The sequence below is a fragment of the Pholcus phalangioides genome, unplaced genomic scaffold (genome assembly GCF_987345545.1).
Source record: "Pholcus phalangioides strain wild (caught in Gottingen) unplaced genomic scaffold, Ppha-v1.0 ptg000004l_1, whole genome shotgun sequence".
NCBI lineage: Eukaryota > Metazoa > Arthropoda > Arachnida > Araneae > Pholcidae > Pholcus > Pholcus phalangioides.
In genome coordinates this window covers 41,729,164-41,744,648 of record NW_028301597.1, presented here as the reverse complement: position 1 = coordinate 41,744,648, position 15,485 = coordinate 41,729,164, and the positions used below count along the sequence as shown (strand labels likewise).

The 15,485-nt window shown below is 33.9% G+C and overlaps 1 protein-coding gene across 4 annotated transcripts in view; it reads left to right on the top strand.

The window, feature by feature from the left end:
- Positions 1–293: 293 nt before the first annotated feature.
- Positions 294–15,485, top strand: part of LOC149087597 (putative polypeptide N-acetylgalactosaminyltransferase 9) — a 120,609-nt gene continuing 105,417 nt past the window's right edge. Inside the window, exon 1 of one of the 4 annotated variants that reach the window (XM_089231524.1) lies at positions 294–686. The gene's annotated coding sequence lies outside the window, so the exon portion shown is untranslated. Of the gene's footprint in view, positions 687–5,118; positions 5,212–6,858; positions 6,954–15,485 lie in introns of those variants that run through there. The other 3 variants (XM_089231525.1, XM_089231526.1, XM_089231527.1) reach the window with 3 other exon arrangements.

The following is a 15,485-nucleotide window of genomic DNA, read 5'->3' as shown; positions in this document are numbered from 1 at the left end:
TACCCACACGCAACATTCCTTTTCTCTCTGAATTCATCCTCCGAACGAATCGACAACACCTTTCCCCTCAGTTCAACGCTCTTGTTCCATTCCGTCCATTTCTACTAAAGTTTAGAGCGTCTCTATAAGAAAAAAATATATATATAATAGGAAATCAAAACACACAAAAATAAAATAAATACATAAGAATATAAAAAACTAAAACTAAAAAAAAAAAATAATGATGGAGAATCTCTCTAGTGGCGCTGCGAGCGTGAAAATCTCGCAACTCGTTGGTGCTGCTGCCGGTAGCTGTTGGCTGTGTGGCGAGCGACAACACGCAGAGAGATACCGAGACCCTAAACACTACACACACACACGCACGACGAAGATCAGTCAGCGATCAGCAGCCGTGGGGCGTTAATGAAAAATAACTGAGTATGTCACTGACATTAGAACCGACCACGGATACTATTAAACTATTAAGTTAGCCGTAGTTGTTGTTTGTTTTTGCTTTTTTTTTTTTTTAGTCTGAATATAAAACACAAACACAGCGCAAAAGTGGACGTCTTTATTGCAAGGAAGAGCGGAAGAAAGAGAACGAGAGGAGATAGGAAAAATAAACAGTATATTTTATTATATACAAATATATTATAGCTCGTACGGAAGGTATAGGATCGTTTTAGGATACTTGTGTTCGAGGGTAGGTGAGTACAGAATTATTGCTAATTATATGATATAGATCGTGTGATCAATAATTGTGTCTATGGAAAGTGTAAAATTAATGTTGATAATATTTTCAATAAGATTTCTTATTGGGTAGATTTTTTTTCGTGAAATCGATGATGTGCCAACAACCATGAATATAATTAGGATATTGCAGTATAAATTAATATAAATTTTGTTTGAGAAACCGTTAGTCCATATCATTCTGCCGTGCTGCTTATTTATTGATAAGGATCATGGTTATTATACGGTATTGCAATGGGGAAATAATTATTGCTTGGTTATTGTTACGGTATTGGAATGGAAATAATTATGGCTTTTGTGCGTGTGTGTATGTGATTAGAGTTATAGTGTGGTATTGCAATGGTGTAAATTATTGCTTGGGAATTCATTAGTTGATACTGTTGTGTTCAATAGTTTATCCTCTAACGATAAATAATTTGGTAAATTTTAAGTTTAAAAAAAAAACCCCATCTGAAATTTGATTGGCATCCATTATGCCATTGGTATGAATTTACCAATGTATGTAGATGTATGATATCCAGTGGATAGATTGACAAATGTAGTCGTAATACATCGTAATAGTATGGTCGTAAATACTATTTGTTTTTCGGGAGCGATACGTTCTGGTTGATTAAAAACTAGCTAGTTGATATAGTAGCTAATCCATGTCAAGTTTCTGCTATTTCGTTTATGATTATGCATTTATCACGTAATTGTATCCATTATTTTTAAGAACAGGTGAAGTTCTTATATCCGATTGTTTTTAATGTTCAAAATTCATGATTGCATTTTGAGTTTTCATTCGATTGAAATCCATGCTGTCATTAGTTTGCGTGGAGTTTCCAATTGAAATTGATTTTTTTTTTTAAATTTCTGATCATGATTGATCCGTTGAGGGAAGAGACTGACCATTATGTGGATGAAAACAACTTTATTATTCGGATAAGATATTTTTTTATTGCAAATTAGCAAGTATTTATGCTAAGCTTCTTAGTACTTTTATGTTTTTTTCTGCGCTATTATTATTCAGGTACCACAAACTAATAGCAATCGTTGTTATCGTTAACAAAGATGTGACGCTAGTTTCAGAGAAATAAATCTTGAGAGTCTATATTTTAAGCTCTGGAAAATATCTTCTTTACTCCCTCCTTAACAATGATTATCAGTGTTTGGATTTTATTCAACACTAGCAAGCATACCCGTCACTGGCTGGGTTTTCTCCTTATATTGGAAGCATTGAAGAAGTTACAAACTATTGTAAAATAGTAACCATATATGTTATGCATTGTTTGGAAATTAAAATAAATATTCTGAAAGCCATTATTTAGGCGCACGAACCATTGTTTTTTGACAGTGGTTTTGCCCATTTCGGGCATTTGCCATTTTTGATGAACTTTGAGAAGCCTATTGTTTAAGACGGGCCATAAGCGGAGATGAACTTGAAAGTCTGGGGGTGGGGGTACGCACGATGATAATTCATATAGACACATACATTAGATCAGTCGACTCCACCTTTAATGGGGGGGACAATGCACCCCGTATCTCCGCTCATGAGACGAGCATTGTTTCGTATAAATGCAAAATTTGACGAAGATTGGTCTAAAATTGTAGATTTAGAGATAACATACACACAACACACAGGCAGATAGAAAATAAGTTTTATGGTGTAGAGACAATACACAAAAATATATGCTTTCATTTAAACTATATCGATGTTGGTATTCTACAAAAAGGTTTTTTTAGAAATTTTAGCCGCGTAAGAAAATATTTGTTTACTGGGAGACATAAATAAGTAATGGTTGAATGAGAAATTTCATGTTTGATGTATAACTATCCAGTTGGAAAGAGACTGACCATTGCCTGCTCTGTTAGGTTATAAAATCTATGAGTCTAGCGCTCTGAGCACTTCCGCTAACCAAAAGAATGTATTTGGAAAGGGCAATATCTCCACAGGTCAACCCTATTCTACCTATTACCGGGTAATTAAGTCCCTTTTAACTGCACCAGTTCCCGTTACTTGGGTAGATGGTAAACCTCCAATTACCGTGTAAGCCACCAGCACCATAAAATACGGCAACCATATTTATTCGAAAAATATGACCTCATTTGGAATTTATTCGATTATTTGGAATCGGTATGATTTATTTAAAATATTAAATATATGTACAACCTATTGCTGGGCCACCAGGTACGCTGATTAGATGTAGATAGACACACATGCAAAATGCATTAACTTGCACTGGTTCCCCGGAACGGGTACAGTATGGCTCGGAGATCGTCATTACAATATTTTACAAATTTTAACTCCGTATGTGCATGTTATAATTTTCATGAAGAAAATGTAAATTTTATAGCAGGGCAGTATCAGACTGACCCGAAAAAATAGTTTTGTAGAGTAATTTCACTCTTCTCCAAAATTTTAAGGGATATTTTCGTAAAAAGATCTGTTTTAGCAACTTGAAAGTATAGTATTTATTCTTTGAAGTGGCTCTTTTATCAGTGAGAAATGAGTACTGAAGGAATTACCTAAAACTTAAAAGAGTATTTTCACTCCTCAACGAAATTCAGAGGAGTAAAATTGAATGCGTGAATCGCGCCACTAGATGCATATTGTTGAACACTTGGCAATATACATAGTATTCGCATAGCAAGTAACATTCAAGCATTTACCAACTTCAGTTCACGATATGTGAGACAGATGGTAGCGCCGGTGAGAACACGAAACAAGCACAATTCTAACAACATAAAAACGTTAGGGGCTGCAAATACTCAGATTAGAATTTCCTACATTTACAATGATTCATTAGAAATTTCGCAGAGGAATCTGTTCGAGGTGCATTGTACGGTTAAGCAGCATTTACGTCCGACATGAATATAACGAGTCTCCTCTTAAATTTTTTGTGAAATGTATAGTGAGACAAGCAATTTTTGAATCAATTTATATTTCATGTAATTATATTTCATACGTATATGCTATATTTATTAGAATTGAGTAAAAATTTTTTTCCAATTCAAAATTTTATTCGGTGTAGTTATTAGAATTCTTTTATCTATATTGGAATTATAATATGTAATTTTAAATAATTTTTTGTTTGAATATTATGCTATTTTTTAATTATTAGAATTTCCATTTATATTAGAATTATACGACGCAATATTTTAAGTAAATTTGTTTTGTGTGATTAAATTTTTTATTTATTTTAATTTTTGTAATTAAAATTATACGTAACTTTTACATCAATTTTTATTTTGCGTAATTACTAGATTCTTCATTTATATTAGAACTATATCATACATAAATTCATCGTAATATTTCATTCCATTCATATTTTGTGTGACCTTTTGGAGTTAGTTCTTATTTAATTTGTAAATTACGATACGCAATTTTTGAATGAATTTATATCGTGAAATAATAATGTTATAATTAAAAAAAATTAAATTAAATTTTTTTAAATTTTTGTTATAATTATATGGCAGGCTACATAATGTTTTAAGTAAATTTATATTTCGTGTAGTTATTAGAGTTAAAAATTTACATTTATACATTCATTATACATTTAATTTTATGTATTAGAATGCTTTATGTATATAAAAATTATGGAATATATAATATTTCCCTTTAGTTTTTAATTTGTATATTTATTAGAAGTTTATTAGAATTGGAAAAAAAATTACTCGTACTAGAACTGTTACATTTATATTAGAATTATATATATATATATATATATATATACACGATGCCTACTTTTTTAAAGTAAATTTTTGTTTTGTGTAACTTCAACAGATTTGGTGTTAGAGGAACCTATGAAAAGTGAGTTTTTAAAAACTTAAATGGCATTTTACCTTCAGAATGTGTGTGCGCGCGTTTAACCCCTTTGCGTGCTTCTTAGTACGTGGTACGTCACAAGCAGTAAAATTTGTTACCCGCCTGATAATTTAAAAAAATAATCACATTAAAAATTTTCTCTATAAAGTAGAAATTTTACTGACATAAAATATTTTTAACAATTTTAGAATACTAATTGAAAAATAAATAATTTTCAGCAGAGCTGCGCAAAGTCCGATGTAAAATAAATACCGCGAATAGGACCTTTGCATTTAAATTTCTGGGCCATCTTGAACGGCTAAGTAAAAACGCAGAATTTCTCATTTGTGCATATCCATACGCGAAAAATGATTTTGATCCCAGACACAACATGAATGTCTATGGAATTTTCCAGAATGCCGTGGAAAATTCTCAACCCGTTTCAGAAATTGACGTAACCTTAGGATGTGAAGCCAGACAGTCTACGTAATGAACGCACGGGATTTGTGGAAGCGTAGGTGATATATGCATTCATGTTCATTGCTCTGATCACTTGTGACGTCATCATACCCATATATTGAGAAAGAATCGGCAGAAGTCGGCAGTGTTAGTCTGGTCGTGACTCTGAACGCACGATAGTTCTGCAGATATTTCTGTCCATCGAAAAGCTACAATTCCGAGGCATTTCTGGTCAGAAAGTGAGTTTTCTTAATTATAATTTCTGTGCATGTCTTTATCAAACAACCAACATTTATCATTCTTTCTAGGGACACAACTGTGTATTTTGTCGCCCGGGGCAAGCAAGCACGCAATTTTGCGATCCCCCGTATAATAAAGAAGGAACAGTTAACCCCTTGACAGTGACACCCGGGTCTAGTTCGGGCAACAGAAAAAATTTATATTTGTGATTTGAGGATTATATTAGTGAAAAGAAAAAAAAGTTTTCTTTTCCATGAAGCCTCAATTGAGTTCGCTTATCTTTCTTATTGATATAATGCGCACCAACAAGAAAAGTTTTCCATTTTCGGCGCATTTTTCTGTAAAAAATTGCACTGTCAAGGGGGTTAAAGAGTAAACTCGGTGCCCCAACTAGTCTAGCGCTCGGGTACCAGGTCCACCTGCTTTACCCTGATTGCTAATCGCTGTTGAGAAGTAATTCTTAAAATTCGAAGTTTTTAAGAGCTCGTAAATTGACTCTCAATAATCACTTCTATCGAAATAGTTTCACATCTTTGTTTTGGTTAACAATTGTTAACTCTTGTTAAAAAAAAATAAAAATTCACAGCTGTAATATTTTCTTCACTCCAGAGGTACATATACAGTCGGTCCCGCTTAATCGGATATCAGCGACTCCAGCCCGATATCCTATTAAGCAAGGCATCCGATTATGTGTAGAGTAATTCAATTACCATTTTACAACATTAGATATAGTTTGCATATTTAAAACGGTTGAATGATCAATATTAATAAAGTTTCTGGAATAAATCAGACATCAAATATGAAATGGAAATTATATTCAATTACGATGACCACAATAACTAAAATTTTCACTTTTTATTAGGAAAGTTAGCGCCCTCTATTGGACCAACAGAGAACAAAAATAAAATAAATTTTCGAAATGAAAAAAAAAACAAGTATTTGAATTACCTACCCTCTCAATTTTTTTTCTTTTTTAATCGTTTCCATTAATTTCAAATGCTTCATGGAAAAGAAGAATAAAGTTTATAATGGTTGGTGTGTATTAACAGCTGATGTGTAGCGTAATAGTATTCGATTAAGCGAGGAAGTGTGGAATTTATAATATTTAGTTTGCCTGTTATGGCTTTGTATTTGTAAAGCGGAGTATTTTAAATTGTGTCTATGGGATACATTTTCGTGCCGGAGAATTTTATCTGTTTAAAAGGAGCCGAGAGACTGTATGTGTTAAGACCTGAAGTACGCGTGGAACCTAACTCAGATCGTAAAGGTACTAACTCAAATTAATTATATAATTACTATATTTTCTTTCTTAAAGGGGATTTCGACATACAATAAACACGAATCAATCAGGAAAAATATTTTAATGGTCAGTTTTGGCTCAGGTGTGAAGAGGTTGACTGTAAACGAAAAACTTTTTTGATCCAGAACACGATATAAATGTGTGTATAATTTGCGAGAAAACTGAAAAATTCTCAACCGGCTTCAAAAAAAAAAAAGAAATGTAACCTCAGGATTGGTAGACAGATGGTCTACGTAATGAACTCACGAAATTTGTATAAGCGTAGGCGTACCATTCGCGATCATTTCTTTGATCAGTTGTGACGTCATGGTATCCATATATTGAGACGGAATCGGCTCAGGTTGGCAGTGTTTGTCTGGTCGTGACTCCACACGCAAAATAGTCCCGTAGACATTTGTGACCGTCAAGAAAATACGATTCCGGGTAACTCTGAGCCAGAAAGTGAGTTTTCAAAGCATTCTTATATTTTCTGTACGTCTTTGTCAAATGATCATTTCTACATTCATTGTTAGGAAGTGATGATTAAAAGTCAAGACTTTCGAGGGATCGGGAATGACCTCTCCAGAACCACTTCTCTGAAACTAATTTTACCAATCTTTTTGATTATGTTAACAATGGTAGTTAAATTTTGGTTAAAAAAAATGTTCCCATATGTACAATATCTATAGACGAACATTTTGTTTTCATCCCACACACGACATAAATGTCTTAGGAATGTTATAGAACGCCGTGGAAAATTCTCATCAGGTACCAGAAATTTTCGTAACCCCAGGAATTGTAGACATACTGTCGACGTACGTGGTTTTCAAGCTGTGTATCGTGGATTCCCGGGGGTCGTTCCATTTACCATTGTATGAGTGACACGTTTTCTGTTGAAATTATAATTTGGCTTTTGTGATAAAAGTAGATTATAAAACAAGACAGTTTGGATTTTATGTGAGGGGCAGGGCGTCGAAAGTACCCTTCTGACCGTTGAGAATTGAACGTCAACCTAGGGGTTCCGCTGTTCATTCACGTTCACCACATGGGGTCCGCGGCATCAGAAACGGCGGGAAACAGTGCTCTATGCCAGTAGATCTCAAACTTTTGTCATCCGCAGCTCTCTTACCCTATTCATGATTATCTGCGGCTTCCCACAATTGTTCAGTAGGTATTTACAATTATAAAAGCACCACTTCAAAGCATAAATAGGAACACAAAGGAATATCACCACCTCATCATGACGCTCCTAGGAGCCGCGACTCGCACTTTGAGAAACACTGGTCTATGTAATGAACGCACGGAGAGTTTGCACAAGCGTAGCTGATATATGTTACAGTAAATATGATAAATCCGGTTATTATACATAACTGTTATTGTTCATAATCACCGCGCGCTTTGGTAAATTTCCCTAATCTAATTTTTATCACTTTTAACGGTGATTGTGCATGATACCCAAGTGTCGCGTCATTGGTAAACACGATGCATCCTCAGTACACTAATGGGCCTGTTTATGTTAGATATTGTCATTCTACATTATATGACACTACTTGATATATAATATATACTATGCACCTTAATTCTTAGATGTGTAATTATATCGGGATACGATAGTAAAATCTGTTGTATCGGAGTCCGACTATAGCACACATACCAGACTCATTCGGAATTTTTTTTTCCTTATCTGTCACATTCACCAATCATACTAGAGTATTATGTATAATCACAGATAAAGGTGATGAATGCCAAGCATTTACAAAATTTTCCATAGACATTTGGTTATTTTGCGTAATAACCGGAAGAAATCATTTTTAGTTATCAAATTTACCAACGACGCTTCGGTATTATCCATATTCATTGATAAAAGTGATAAATTCATCAAACTTGCCATACTGCTTGGTATGCATAATTAATTAATGATCGAATTATCACAATTACCGTAACATATATGGATTCATCAACAGTTGTGCCTTTATGTTATCCATATATTGAGAGAAAATCAACTGAGGTCGTCGAATAGTCATAGCGACGGACTCTCATCGGAGCGACAAGGGTTTGAACCATATCGTTACCACAGTGGTGCTCAGCTGAAGTTGGTTTTCATGTTCCCAACTTCGAGGCGCAAATCTGAGAGCCGATCTCTCCTTAAAAAAGCCTCGCCACGGAGAGCAACAGGTCTACAACGGCGCAATTAATAAATTATCACACTTCACTAATTGGTTAGGAAAAACACTACACATAACAAGCATTACACAGAAACAAACTTCACAACACGTTCACACATATTCCGGCATGTGCCAATTCGTTCGCACGAGGTGCATGCACGGATAAGTGGTAGTAGTAGTAGTGTTAGTCTGGCCGTGGCTACGTACGCACGACAATTCTGTAGGTATTTGCGAAGATCTCTCTCTCCAAAGGTACAACGTCAAGAAGGTTCCGGGGATTTTTTAGCCAGAAAGTTGGTTATTAACACTCCCATTTTTTTCATCCAAATAATGGTCATTTCTACATTTATTGTCCGGAAGTGATACTTAATTGAAGTGAGTCGGAATTTTCAAGGGCTCGTGAATTGCTTCTCAAGAATCACTTGTCTCCAAGTAGTGTCACGTCTTTGTTTAGGCTAACAATTGCCATTGCCTCATGGTCGCGCATAATGATATGATCTCTTGGCATACGAAACGGGAATTCAAACATTCTCTCACGGAAGGTAATGGACCCTAAACTTGCTCCATCTTCAAGATGACGTAAAAAAGAAAAGCACAACACAACCAAGGACTCCGTATAAGAAGGGAGAAAAAAAAAATGTGCTCGTTTAACCGGTCCTTGAACTCGAGCAAGTTGGGAAATCGTCTCAAAAGTGATCTGATCCTTCGTTTTTTGAATTTTGTAGGAAGTTCGTCTTATGTTTCAGTATTTATTTATTTTTCTATTTTTACTGCCGAGTTTGATATCATGTTCTTGCGGTGTCTTGAAGTTCATGTGCTTGTTAATTTTATTTTTCTCTTTCAATTTTTATCAATTTCACGGTGGGAACGCTACATGTTTGTTTAGCGTTGTTTTTTCATTGTTCCGAGCTCTACAATGCATGTAATTTTTTTATTTTATTTGGTAGTTTACTACTTCCTGGTTTGAATTTCAATGTTATTGATGTTTTGATTCATTCTCGGTACACTGATGGGTCTATTTATGTTACATATTATCATTGTACATTATGTATGACGTGTGAGATGCTACTGTATTTAAGGCCGGTATTCGGTATTACACTATAAAAGATCGATAAAATCCGTTTTATAAAACTTGAAAAATCTAACCTATATATATATAAGATCATTATTGGTTACATTCTATAAAATGCAACCAATGATCTTATTTGTAGGATTTTTCAAATTTTATAAAAGGAATTTCATCAAACTTTTATAGTGTAATCCCGGCCTTAGAGATGAATGATTTTTATTTTGTCGGCCAAGATTTATTGAATCGAGATTTTCTGGGTAATATGCCGAGTTGAACTTGGGAAAGGCAGTTTGTTGTCTCCACCTTGGAATTGTACCTAGACCCTCTTTTGCAAACCGGGCAAGAGCACTGACCATATTATAAAACACATGACGTTTCTTCCCTTGACCCATTTTTGACGTATTACCATTCGCGACCAAATCGCACAATTTTTTTATAGCCTGCATGTAATGATTGGCTACTAAAGTAACATTTTTGAAGTTTCTCTCAAAAAGTTGGACCTCTACTTAGCATGCTTTTCTTTGTAATTAATGTAAATTTCTAATAAATTAACTTTCTAATTAACGGAAATTACCTTACTTCAAGTAATTGTCAAAATAATAATTATTAGTTTGAGAAACCTCATGTACCATGTGGCAAAAAAAATTGGGAATTTTTTTTTCTATTTTGAAAAAAAAAAATTATTTCCACTCTTGGTCAGAAAAAAAATCGGAAAATCGGAATAAATTTCTGAAAATTTCATTTTTGACAAATCACTAAAAAAATCGCACTTGACTGTAAACAAATTTAAAAAAAATCACTAAACCTTTTAGTTCTTAAAAATGTTCATTTCATACAAAAATTTGAGTGAAAATTATTTAAAAAAAATTTATATCCCGATACTGTGCATGTTCCGATGTCCAGTGAACATTGAAAAACTCATTAATCTCTACTGCCGCCACTTGGAGGTCAATTGCTGAAGTTAAGTGATGTTGCAATGTCTTTGCTCAGCAAGTCACGCTAGTGATCGTGCTTTAAGCGAAGAAAAATCATTTCTCTGAGGTCCGTGTTTCAGTTCCTGTGTTGGAGACAACAAACTTTCATTCCCGAGTTCACACCTCGATATAACATCCAGGTAGTCTCTTGATTTGAATACTGCGTGTTCTTCAATGGTGCCTTTAGTACTCGTTGGAATTCTTGAAAGCATATTGGCATGCTAATGACGTCATATTATGGTAATTCACTCTTATAAAGTGACTTTGTTTGCACTTTTTAATGCAATTATGCCATTTTAAGTTTAATTAGAAATTATATTCGCGTTATAATAATAATTATAAGGCATCCTATTTAGGATACTATTTCATGTAATATGAGGATTCACATATGTGAAGATATTGGTATGTGTTTAATGACATTGGGGGGGAGGGGTAAATAGAAGTGATTTTATTAAATTTTTCAAACATTATCTTCATTTAAATTTGATCGACTATATCGTTTCGATGTCGCTCGTTAATAATGCGTACTAGCAGATCATATGGATATGATCATAATAATGAATGACCAGATTTATAAATATTTTTTCCGAAACACTTATCTATTTTGTTCTGCACGTGCGAGAAAAAAATAAACATCGATTCTCCCCGAGGTAAAAAACTGATAACACTGCAATAACAATTTTTTGTGCGATGTTTTTTATCGGTATTTTGGTAGCTGACATAAACTGGCCATGTTAAGAGGTTTTAACTTTATCCTTGATTTTATGCTTTGATTATGATTTCACAATTTTTACGTTATAATAGTAAAAATAGCTAGCACTGCCCGGGTTTTCTTCATTTACTGGGGGATACTTACTTTCTAGGGATACTGCAAGCAGTGTTTCAGAAGACGTTCCTCCGTTGAGAGAAAGTTTACGTACTACATGATACTTACATAACATTAAAATTTAAGAGTTTACCATATATAGCTTTACTTAAGGTGGGTCTAACTGGGCTCTAGCCAGGGGACCCAAATAATTCTCAGCATTTCCTGTCTTTCACAATGTAAATTCACTATAGAATAGTTCACTAAAAGTCCCAGCCTAGAGCATAGCTGAGCCATGATAGTACAGTAGAACTTGGTCAGTTCGAACGTGGCTAATGCGAATTTTGAATAATTCGAACTTATTAGGAAACTAAAAGAAAGGGAATTCATACAAATGCAATGATGAAATTTCTCTTTTAACCCGATTTTGTTTATACTTCGAAGTTAGGGTAAAATATTATGGTTTTTGTATGAGAACATTTAGTTCGAAAATAATCTACAAGAAGTCATATTTTGTTTTCATCGACTAAGTTAAACAACAAATCTTTGGGGGCACATAAATTTGTTTCTCTTTCTTCGATAATTGAGTGCTAATTTTAGCATTGTTCAACTGGAGTGCATAGAGAATGTGCATTACTTGATACCGAGCATGCTTTTCAACCTTGTGAATCAAGGTGTATCATTCTAAATCCTTCTATCGTCATGGAGAGTATAGAAAAGTGCCGGGAAGTACAAATTGTAATACGTTAATGAAGGTCCATTCCCTTGATAGCATAAAAATGATAAGCAAAATTTGAGAAGCAGTTTGTTATCGTATGATCATGGTTCCGCAAATCAAGCTTTGAGCATGGGCAAGAAATTCTGCAGTGATGCTGATTTCAGAGCAGCGGAATAATGTAGCAGCTAAGATCAATTATTACAATCACAAATTATTGAAATTTAGGAAATATTTTCGTAATTGATGATAAAATTTTAGTAATTGACAATTATCTTTTGTGGATGTTGATGATTAAGTTGCAATTTGTAGTTTCACAGATCCAGATAAAATTGATTGGATAATTCGAATTCATTTCCAATGATTTTGGACTTTAATTTAACCCAGTTCGATTGTATCATGCCAGTTCTGCAGGTAACCAATATATAAAAGAGGGACTGAACATTGTAGGGGGAATTTCAGATCGCCAAGGCATCTCCATAAAATTTCATCTGCTCGTCAAATTTTACTGTATTTCATTGCAATGAATGTTTCTTGTACGTTTTTAAACGGTCCTGGTTTCTTACATTTTTGTTATTTATTAGACAAGCTGCGAAACAAAAGAAAATATAATTTATATTTTTCTCGTTTCTATGTATTATATCCCATTTGAGTTTTATGTTGTCGTGCAATGCTTTCGTCATTTTCCAAGCACGGAATAAAAGATTATAACTGTATAAATTTGCATCTAAAAAAGTAATCCTGAAATGAGACATAAAACGACTTAAATGCGTGTCAAAGCGAAAATACTACGTTGGCGCGTATTCTTCCAGCTTTTTAAACATCTCCTTGCAGGTGTGTCAATCAAAAAGATGACTGAACTCATACATTCCACTGCAGAATACGTTCGTCGTTTACAACACGTTGAATGTTTACGTGATCGGTATTAAACAACCATCAAAATATATGGGTAGTCGATCTATCACACAATTTTCGTGGATGGAATACTGGTATGTGAATTATAATATAGGCATGGTAAAGCTGCCGACTCAATTTTCAGTGTAAATTCGCGGTAAGAACATTGTGGAGGCCCAGAGTGTGAAATTAATTCATTACGATGTCTCGCAATTTCGCATCGGAAGAGGTTTAAGTACGTTATTTTGATGATATTTTGCAATACTATTGAAGGAAAGCAATACATTTCTACGAGATCACATCAAGGACTTGAACTCCTTGTGTGATCTCGTTCAGCATGCATAAAAGATCGACCGTCACTATATTAATTGAAACGATGTATCAACACAGGAATTTAATTAGTTACAGCTGATTTTTGTAATTAGTTACAATTGCGAATTTGAGGGTAAATATGAGTTTTTCTTTATTTTACTGTTATCTATTAATAGATAAAACCTTGTTTTTTTTGCGTGTGACAAGGTTGAATAGTTTTCTTGAATTTTATATCAGATTTGCTCAATTTGGTGTGATTTTATAAGTTTCTGATCACGTAAAATTTCATCAGCTCTCAAAAAATTATACCGAGAAAAAGATTAGTCCTTTTTAGATGAAACGTCCTCTACTTAATACCCTGTTACCCCTGCACACTGTATAGCGTGTCGTTTTACTGCCGAACTGTTGACCCTAGACGCATACTTCTAATTAGAAAAGTACTTGAATAACGTGTCGTACTCAGATACGTCATTCATGTTGCAAGGTTTTGTAGTTATGAAAATATAAAAAAATATATATACCGTCCCCCGAGGAAATTTAGAGAGAATCAACATTAAACGCGGATAAACTGTTTTACCCGCACCTAATGCTGTTTTTTCCCAACTTTTTGTCCTCCGTTTTTCGAATTCGAATGTCTCAGTGAACATCGCACTTGGAAACGTGGGATTTTTTTTAGTTGGAATCAGGGTAACTCTCTAACTGGGTTGTCGGCCACCCGAGATGGTATAAAAATATTTTATTTTGATAATAATCTGGTTTATAACTTGAAACATGAATGGAATATCTGAGTACTACACCAGTAAAACTCCATATGTCCAGTTACCCATGCAATTCGTATAACCAAAATTCCGTGTTTAATTTTTTAATTTAGACATTTTATCGAATCTCCAGGAAAAATACCAGATGAATCCTCCTGAAATTTGGTCATTGGCAAATCCTATGTTAGTATTCACAATTCCCAGTGAATATTTAATTATGATTGCATTTAGGGGCCATCAGAAAATTAACTAAAAAATATTTTTGATCAATTTTGTAATAAAAAAGCTTCAAATAACTAGTAGCTCTTGCAAAATATTTTAACAGCTTTGTGCAATAGCTGTATGCATTTTTGTGAAAATAGCATGTGTATTCTCAAAAGATATGTTCTTTTCATAAAAATAACAATATTCTTTCTATCGCATCTTTTTTCTTATAACATACAAAGATTGCAACCAATTTCTACGAAACTTACAGAAAATTTGACACTATTCATAGACAGACTCTAAAAAAAATTTAATGTGATATTCAAATATTCAGTGAGATATATATCATCATTTCAAATGAATGATTTTTAATCAATCGTACGCAGGAAATATTCATTTTATTTTTTCACAATTTGGTGACCCCCCATATATAAAGCACAACACAAAAATTCAATGTCTTGAAAATGCAAAAAGATATCGGTGATAGAGTGAGCCGTAATTGCGTTATTTGCTGAAAGTAACTGGATGATGCGAGATTTTCAACAAATTGTTATTTCTGTTTTGTCTTTTTAGCTATATCGTATGGATGTTTGAAGAGTAAAAAGAGGGTTGGGAGGTATCTTCATGAATCATCTCGCATATAAATTCATTTGAAAAATCCATTTGATCCTCTAATTCAATTTCCGAATTCACTCTGAATTAAATTCCCGAGATAAATAATCAGTCCGTGTCTGAAATCACGGAAACCACTCAGATCCTTCAAAAACCGTGGCATTCAGAACCTTCTATTTTCGAACTCTATATTTCAGACATCTCTGCTGTTTTCCCATGCTATATATAGATATCTTATTCATGATATACCCAATGTAAACCGCCAAAATCATTTCACCGGTGTTCTCCACCCAAAGAAAACAACCGCGAGAGAAAAATGAAGACAAGCTTTTGTGAAACGGTGTTATTTTTATCGACCCGTTTTGTTTCCAAACTAAGTGGAACACTAATCGCCAGACGTCCTCAAAACATTACATAATTCCCGTATTACCAGTATTGCAACACGTGATTTAAAATATATGCTAATATCCGTGGCGATGATGATGG